The following is a 9,471-nucleotide window of genomic DNA, read 5'->3' as shown; positions in this document are numbered from 1 at the left end:
TGGATTCCTTCTCAAAAGTAAAGCCGAAGAATTATTTTGAAGCATCCATACCAAACACCCTGTTTCTCGTTTACTTTCAGTTTTCCAAGGTTGCATATCAATTTTGGTCAATTAGTGTAATAAATAAAAATAGAAACCCTAGCAGAAGCAACAATAACGCTTATACCAAAAAAAGATAAAGATTTAGATGAACCGGGTTCTTATAGAGCTATTTCACTTCTAAATACGGATCAGAACATTTTAGCAAAGATTCTAGCTAGAAGACTAAATAATTATATTAACAATTTAATAAATACGGATCAAACGGGATTTATACCCAAAAGACAATCATTTAATAATTTGAGAAGGCTTTTCAATATAATGTACTCTCACAATGAGAACAATGAAGATATTTCAGTTGTTACGCTGGATGCAGAGAAGGCATTTAATCAGGTAGAATGGCAGTATTTATTCAAGGTACTCCAAAAAATTTAATACGGGAGAGAATTTTATTAGATGGGTTAAACTACTTTACGATTTTTTGTTATGTTGAAGTGTGTTTTTTTTTTTTTTTTAAATGTTTTGATGTGGGGAAGAGGGTACGGTAAGGGGGATACCGTCCTTCAGTCGCTTCCTGGAGAGGACGCGACTATTATTCGAGTCGCGTCCTCGCCCCCCCGCCCCCCCCCCCAGCGGCCTACCTACTGGATTGGCGCAGCCTTTCCTGCCTGGACCGACCAGAGCTCCAGCAGCGGCGGGACAGCGCTGATACATCGCGGGGCTGGCGATGCCTTACCGGGGATCGCCGTCTGGAGCCCGGAGTGCTGGGCCTGCGGCACCGACATCCTGGAGCTGTGGTTCGTAGAGCTCCCAACGCGGGCGGCGCTGACAAACATCGTGGGGTCCTGCGACACTGCCCGGCTCGGCCTGCGGACTCGGGAGCTGCGGACTCCGGTGGGAAGCGGCTGATCGGGAGGTCCGGGCCGCTGAGGAGGATTTTCACCGTCGGGGTTCGGCGTCGGCGTTCTATCAGCCCGGCGAGAGGGTCTGAGCATCGGGCCGCCCGGGGTGGCGACTGCGGGTGCTAGGAAGGTCCCGAACACGGGTGAACATCTGGGAAGATCGGAGGGGAGGCTGGCTGGACTATGGTGCCTTCCTCACCTTGGTGCCATTGTGTTATGTTGTGTCGTGGACTTTGTGTTTGTGCTTTTTTTTTAAATTCAATTTTATTTTTAATATGTTTTATTATTTATTTATTATGTATTTATTTTTATGATACTGACTGTAAAGGGAAATTCATTTTGTTGTCTCTAACTGAGAAAATGACAATAAATTTGAATACAATACAATACAATGAATACAATACGATAGACCTACGGCAAGAATATTAACTAACAATATGCTATCTCCAAAATTTTACTTATCAAGGGGTAATAGGCAAGGTTGTGCCTTATCACCATTGCTATTTGCCCTTATGATAGAACCGCTGGCCGAAAAGATTAGAAATCACCCGAATATTCACGGATATAACACTAACGACTCAAAGAATAAAATTTCATTATACGCTGATGATATCCTTTTATATATTACTAATACACAAACGAGTATACCCACATTATTAACATTAATTGAGGAATTCGACTCTTTTTCAGAATATAGAATAAATTGGAATAAAAGCAAAATTATGTCTTTAAAACCACAGGATTCGAGACACTTACTAAAATTCCCCTTCAAAATTGCAACAGAAAAATTCAAGTGCCTGGGTATTCAAATTACGAGAAGACACAAATCATTATTTAGTGCCAATTTTATGCCACTATTAAATAAACTGAATGATATGATTAAATTTTGGAAAACGCTCCCGCTCTCATTGATAGGTAGAATTAACGCTATAAAAATGACTTTCTTACCACAATTAATATATTTGTTTCAAGCGATCCCAATATATATTCCAAAATACTTTAAAAAAAAACTAGATTCTACTATCACTAATTTTATATGGGATTACAGAGCACACAGAATTCAACGAAAGCATTTGTGTAAACCTAAAGAAGTTGGGGGTTTATCATTACCTAACTTAATGTATTACTACTGGGCAGTGCATATTAAGAACATAATGTACTGGTTGGATAGTTCCACTCAGCAGTTGGAGTGGATAAGAATGGAGAAAGAGGAGTGCTATCCGCACGATATAAGAACGATCTTGCTCTCACCGATAAAATTGAATAGTATAATATATAAGAAGAACCCAATTATTCACAATACAATAACAATTTGGAAACAAATAAAATATCCTTGAAATTAAATAACCTATCAGTACTAACCCCACTAGTGAACAATCCCGCATTCAAACCATCTCTCATCGACAAAACATATCAACAATGGGATAGACTGGGGATTAGGAAAGTAGGGGATATGTATGAATTGGGCAAACTGTTATCATTTCAACATTTAAAATTAAAATTTAATCTGAAGGATAATCAATATTTTAAATATATACAGATATGTGACTTTATGAAGAAATATATACATAGATTTCAAACTATATTTTTAGACCGTTTAGAAGAAGCAATGAATATTAAGGCTGATTCACAAAAACTAATATCATACTTTTATAATAATATATTAAATAGAGAATTACCCTCAACAGAAGCACTGAGAAGATTGGGAACATGAGCTAATGATAAAGATCTCGAAGGATAGATGGGAAAAGTATTTGATGAATACACATAATTGTTCTATTAATGCAAGACATAATTTAATTCAATTCAAATTATTACATAGACTATATTATTCAAAAACGAGGTTGAATAAATTTTATCCAAACGTCTCTCCCAGATGCGATAAATGTTTGTTTCAAAACGCTAATATAACACATTCATTTGTAGGATGTACAAAGTTGAATACATTTTGGAGCGATATATTTGATATATTTACAAAGCTTTTTAAGTCCACAATAGAACCTAAAACGGAATGGATTATATTTGGAATAATAGTAGAAGATATCAATTTAAATAAAGACCAAAACGTTTTTTTTAATTATGGATTAATAATTGGAAAGAAATTGATACTTAAATTTTGGAAAAATACAACCATACCAACTGTTAAAATGTGGATTAGGAATATGATGGACATATCACGCCTTGAAGAAATGAGACTCCGACTAATAGATAAATATGACCAATTCTTAAGGAGTTGGTCTCCTTTCATCGACTTTTTGGAATCATGTGATGCAGCGGTACCGTAAAGATTGCTGATTTCAGTTCATGCCGCGGATAGATCTACATCTCCGAATAAAGATTTGAAAATTTCTCTTTTAAGGGGCCTTCTCTCCTACTTTCTACTTTCTACTTTTTCTTTCTTTTTTTATATACAGGTGCACAACCTTTTATCCGAAAGCCTTGGGACCAGACACTTGTCGGATTTCGGAATTTTTCGGATTTCCGAATGGAAGATTTTTAGCGTAGATTAGGTAGGTAGCGCGGGCGGCTTGAAAAGTCTGGAGCGGCTGCCTCCTCCCCGGAGACCGGGGAATCATTGCATAAATGTTAGTCAGTTAGTTAGGAGGGATTTTATGTGGTGGGGGGGGGGTGAAGGGGGAAACTTTAATTCTTAGTCCCCTACCTGGTCGGAGAGGCGGGGAGCGGGCAATGCCTTACCGGGTCGCCGTGCAGTAAGCTCCGGAGTGCTGTGGCCGCCGACTCCCAACATCGCGGAGCTGGGGGCTGCGGGCATCCGGCCGCGGTTGTAGCTCCGACCCCGGCAACTCTACCCCTGGCTGCGCGGCGCTCCAAAGCCAGCGCGGCCCGCGGCCGGACACCCGCAGCCTCAGCGCCGCGATGTTGGGAGTCGGCGGCGTCGCAGCGCTGGGATACCAGCGGGGAGCGGGCAATGCCTTACCAGGTCGCCGTGCGGTAAGCTCCGGAGCGCTGTGGCCGCCGACACACAACATGTCGGCGGCCACAGCGGTGCTGGGGCTGCGGGCGTCCGGCCGCGGGCCGCGCTGGATTTGGAGCGCCGCGCAGCCAGGGGTAGAGTTGCCGGGGTCGGAGCTACAACCGGCGCCGCCTGCGGCCGGACGCCCGCAGCCCCAGCTGGGAGTCGGCGGCCACAGCGCTCCGGAGCTTACTGCACGGCGACCCGGTAAGGCATTGACCGCTCCCCGCCTCTCCGACCAGGTAGGGGACTAAGAATTAAAGTTTCCCCCTTCACATAAAAGCCCTCCAAACTAACTGACTAACATTTAAGCAATGATTTACAGATGTTTAAGTGTCTCCCCGGTCTCCTGGGAGGAGGCAGCCGCTACAGTAGTACAGACCTGGGTTGACCGTGGGTCGTTTCGGGTCAAGTTTGGCGCCAAACGCGAGCTTTGGTGTGCAGACGACATCCTGGAAAAAATGGCCGGTTTTCGGAGTTTTTCGGTTTCCGGAACTCCGGATAAAAGGTTGTGCACCTGTACACACTTCACGTTTTTCTATTCTCTACCATCTATTTTTCCTCTTTTTCCCCTTTCTATTGTTTTCTTTTTCTTGTCTTACTTCCCTTCTCAAAACATAAAAGTAGAGGTTGTACATAGAATGGATTACGGTATGACATAGTTGGCACCTAAAATTAGGTTCCACTGTACTGTTTTGTACTGTATTAACTTCTAATAAAATAAACAAAATCTTTTTTTAAATTTTTATTAAATAAATAAATAAATAAATAATAAGTGTGAAGAAAGGTTCCAAACCACAGTATCACCTATCCATATTCTCCAGGAATGCTGCCTGACCTGCTGAGTGACTCCAGCATTGTGTGTGTATCTTTGGTGTAATAAGGTATAACTGTTAGTGCCATAGTTATGAAGCATTAAACATTTACGTAACTGGTCTCAAGTCTTTTCACCCAAATACTTTATCAAGTCCACTATGTTCAATTATCACATCCCCTATGCTCTTCAGTCATAGCATTTGCTGAGTTGACATTGAGTATGTATCATGATAAAGCAATTTGCTGTCACATTGATGTTTATGTCAGTTCACTAACCATGTAACTATACCTTTATCTTGAAGTAACCCTGCTTTATTGCCATTGTTGCCCATGACATAAATGAAAGATAAGGCCCATTACCCATTGTTCACCTTGCCTTCGCTATTGTGTAGAATTCTACTTTGTGCCTTTTTGTCTTGAAAACTTCAATTCTGTAAAAAGCTTTCATACTTCTTAAATTGTCTGACAATGGGTTTAAAATTGCCTGCAGTGATTTTTCTGGCAGTAAAAATATTTGTCATTTTGAATTAATGACCTCCATTACTTCTAGAGCAGCAATTTACACCCATCCCACCCATCTACCTCGATTATACTTCATAATGTTACCCCTGCTACCAGCCTTTTTCAGTAAACTGCGGTTGTATTTATATCAAAGATAGACACAAAAAGCTGCAGTAACTCAGCGGGACAAGCAGCATCTCTGGAGAGAAGGAATAGGTGACGTTTCTTCCCTTCTTCAGATCTTTCAATATATCTTTCAATGGACAAATGGATGTTGCATCCTCTAAGCCACATTCAATAAGGTTGCAGTTTTGCATGCAAGTACAAATGTGAGAATGCAAGCTTCATAATGTGAGAATGCATAATGTTTATTTATAAAATTTGACCAAGCTGTTAATTTCAGCATTAAGAATGGGGCCAAGCAAAGAGCGTTCACGTCGCGGCCCTGTTTCAACCAATCTTTCCACCACCACGCACAAGAAGCACAAGAAGCGCAAGACAGACACCATTGTGCAGATGCCGAGAAGTGTGTTCAGCTCTGGCTGAACAACTTCTAATCTTGTGTGTGGACTCGATAAGAAGAAGAAGCATTAAGAATGAAGAATTAATGGGACTTAAGTAAACTTTTAAATCAAGCTGTGAGCTGAAAAGAGACAGACAGAATTGATTGATCATTCATACTCAGAGACAGACAGAATTGATTGATCATATGAATAAACAAAGGCCTGACAATGACATGCATTTGTTCAAGTTCAGCTGTCTGTCCTGTCCATCAGACTCATGTGGTTAGGCTGTTAACAAGATCGACAAATGACAAATGTACATATGCAAAGTCTACATTTGTCACTAGAAGGTTTGGAATTGTTAGCACCTACATTGTTGATAAAACAAAACCTAATCACCAACATTTTTGGATACTAATCCACCAAGATCTTTTTCCAATCTACATTGCGTCATAACTAGGATATATTTGACAAACTTGGATTGTTTTCTCTGGAACAATCGGAGATTGTGGAGAAAACTAATAGAATTATATTAAATCATGAGAGGCATCGATAGACAGTCAGTTCCTTTATCCCTTTATCAAAATGGCAAAGATGAGAAGGTATAGCTTTAAGGTGAGAGGGCCAAAGTTGAAAGGAGGTTTGCAAGGCAAGTTTATTACACAGAGAGTAGTGAATGCCTCAAATGCACTTCCAGGAGTGTTGATGGAAGCAGTTTTCATAGTGGCATTTCATAGATTTTCCGATAGGCACATGGATATGCATGGAATTGATGGATACGGATCATAGGCAAGCAGAGAAGATTAGTTGATATCATGTTTGACACAGATATAGTGGATGGAGGGCCTGTCCTTGTACTCTACTGTTCAATGTTCTATGTTTTAAAATAACTCTCGAGTTATGAGCTTTAACCAGTTTTATCCCTCCAAGATGGGTTCAGGTATAATTCATGAATTGCTGCATTTTAGGAGAGGAATTACTTCCTATCTACAATGATCTTATGTAGAAACATAGAAACATAGAAAATAGTTGCAGGAGTAGGCCATTCGGCCCTTCGAGCCTGCACCGCCATTTAATATGATCATGGCTGATCATCCAACTCAGTATCCTGTACCTGCTTTCTCTCCATACCCTCTGATCCCTTTAGCCACAAGGGCCACATCTAACACCCTCTTAAACAGAGCCAATGAACTGGCCTCAACTACATTTTGTGGCAGAGAATTCCAGAGATTCACCACTCTCTGTGTAAAAAATGTTTTTCTCATCTCAGTCCTAAAAGATTTCCCCTTTATCCTTAAACTGCAACCCCTTGTTCTGGACTTCCCCAACATCGGGAACAATCTTCCTGCATCTAACCTGTCCAACCAATTAAGAATTTTGTATGTTCCTATAAGATCCCCCCTCAATCTTCTAAATTCTAGCGAGTACAAGCCGAGTCTATCCAGTCTTTCTTCATAAGAAAGTCCTGACATCCCAGGAGTCTGGTGAACCTTCTCTGTACACCCTCTATGGCAAGAATGTCCTTACTCAGATTAGGAGACCAAAACTGTACGCAATACTCCAGTTGTGGTCTCACCAAGACCCTGTACAACTGCAGTAGAACCTCCCTGCTCCTATACTCAAATCCTTTTGCTATGAATGCTAACATACCATTCGCTTTCTTCACTGCCTGTCGCACCTGCATGCCTACTTTCAATGACTGGTGTACCATGACACCCAGGTCTCTTTGCATCTCCCCTTTTCCTAATTGGCCACCATTCAGGTAATAGTCTACTTTCCTTAATAGTCTACTTATGTGCTTAACAACTTTGTTTTGATTTGTTAATTGATTAAGTCATAAATAACCATGTCACACAACACAGTCCAAAAAGTAGGTGTAATTGCTTTGCCAGATTCATTTTACAGCAAGATAATTTACTCACTGACAGTCTTTCTCATTTGTTCCAAATTGGTTCCAAATTTGTACACTTCCTCAATTGCTACCAATTTAGATCTCTATCTACCACTACTTGGCCCAGTAGTACAAGTAAAAAAAGGCACAAAGTGCTGGAGTAACTCAGCATATCCGCATATCTGGAGAACATGAATAAATGATGTTTCTGGTCGGGACCCTTCTTCAGACTGATTGTGCAGGGGTGGGAAAGAAAGCTAGAAGAGAGGAGGGGCAGGACAAAGTCTGGCAGGTAATAGACAGATACAGATGAGAGGGTGTTTTGATCGGCAGATGGTTGGACAAAGGTCAGAGATGAAAAGACCAAAGGTGTGAGACAAAATCATTGAAGTGTTGTGAATTGTGAAGCTAGAGGAAGAAATATAGATGGAAGCAAATGGGCTGGGAATAAAAGGGATGAGAGTCCAGTTGTGGTGCAGGGGAGGAGAGAAGGGTTGGGGAAGTAAGGGGTGAGGGTCATTTTATCTATATAATTAAAACTCAAATCTTGACCACTTCCTGTTTGCACTGCATATTGATTTTAGAAAAAATGCTACCACATACGGCTGTGATTTTTGGCCATCTTACTCAGTCCCCCTCCGCTGCGCAGGACAAGAGGATTTTTCCCATCGATGAAAAATTAAAGACTTATTAATGTTTTAATAATGTTGAGATTCTCTCTCCTGTCAATCATGGCATGAAGGCCACGCCCCTTCTGGTGGGAGAGGGGAGGGATTATAAAACCCGGAAGTGTGGACGTGCCTCAGTCTCTGCAAGATGGGGGAGGGAGAGGTCACAACTCTGTCTTTGGTGGCCTTCCACCCTGCTTGAAGTGGTATGAAACTGCACTTGAATTTGGAGGCCTTGCACCCTGCTTGAAGTGGTATGAAACTGCATGTGTTTGGTGGCCTTGCACCCTGCTGGAAGTGGAATGAAACTGCACTTGAGTTTGGTGGCCTTGCACCCTGCTGGAAGTGGTAGGAAACTGCACTTGAATTTGATGGCCTTGCACCCTGCTTGAAATGGAATTTCATGGAATAGCCGTAAGTCAACTGCCAGCCCACCAGGCTTGAGTGACTGAGCTTCCAGCCCAATAATCCTTTCGGCCCACAATGTCCATACTAGCCCTCTGGAAACCAGACCCTTCAGCCCACAACACCCATACTAATGCTTCAGAAAGCCCCCCACCCCCACCCCCCACTTGCCACCAATATTACAATTGGTGGAGAGGTAGAATATTGCATTGGGGGACCAGCGCTCCCGTGTGAACATGGGACCCAACGGGTCCAACTTGGTCTAGTAGTTATCTAAAATCGGCAAATTCACTGTTGATACCATTGGGTTGTAAGCTACCCAAGCAGAGTATGAGGTGCTGTCCCTTCAGTTTGCATGTGGCCTCACTAACAATGGAGGAGGGCCAGGACGGAAATGTTATTATGGGTAAGAATGAACTGCTGATGCTGGTTTAAACCAGACAAAAAGCTGAAGTAACTCAGCAGGTCAGACAGCATCTCTGGAGAAAAGGAATAGTTGACGTTTCAGGTCAAAACCCTTCTTCAGACTGAGAGGCAGGGGAAAGGGAAATGAGAGATATAGACAATGTAGAGAGATATAGGGCAAATGAATGAAAGATGCAACAAAAAAAACCAATGATAAAGAAAATCGGCTATTGTTAGTTGTGGACCATGTAAAAACGAGTATAGACAATGAGACTAAACAAGACGACTTTGAAGCTGGTATGACTTGGGTTGGGGAGGGATGGAGAGAGGAGGGGATACAAGGGTTACTTGAAGTTCAAGAAATCAA

Source organism: Amblyraja radiata, chromosome 3, assembly GCF_010909765.2.
Source record: "Amblyraja radiata isolate CabotCenter1 chromosome 3, sAmbRad1.1.pri, whole genome shotgun sequence".
Lineage (NCBI taxonomy): Eukaryota > Metazoa > Chordata > Chondrichthyes > Rajiformes > Rajidae > Amblyraja > Amblyraja radiata.
Note: the sequence above shows the minus strand (reverse complement) of the source record.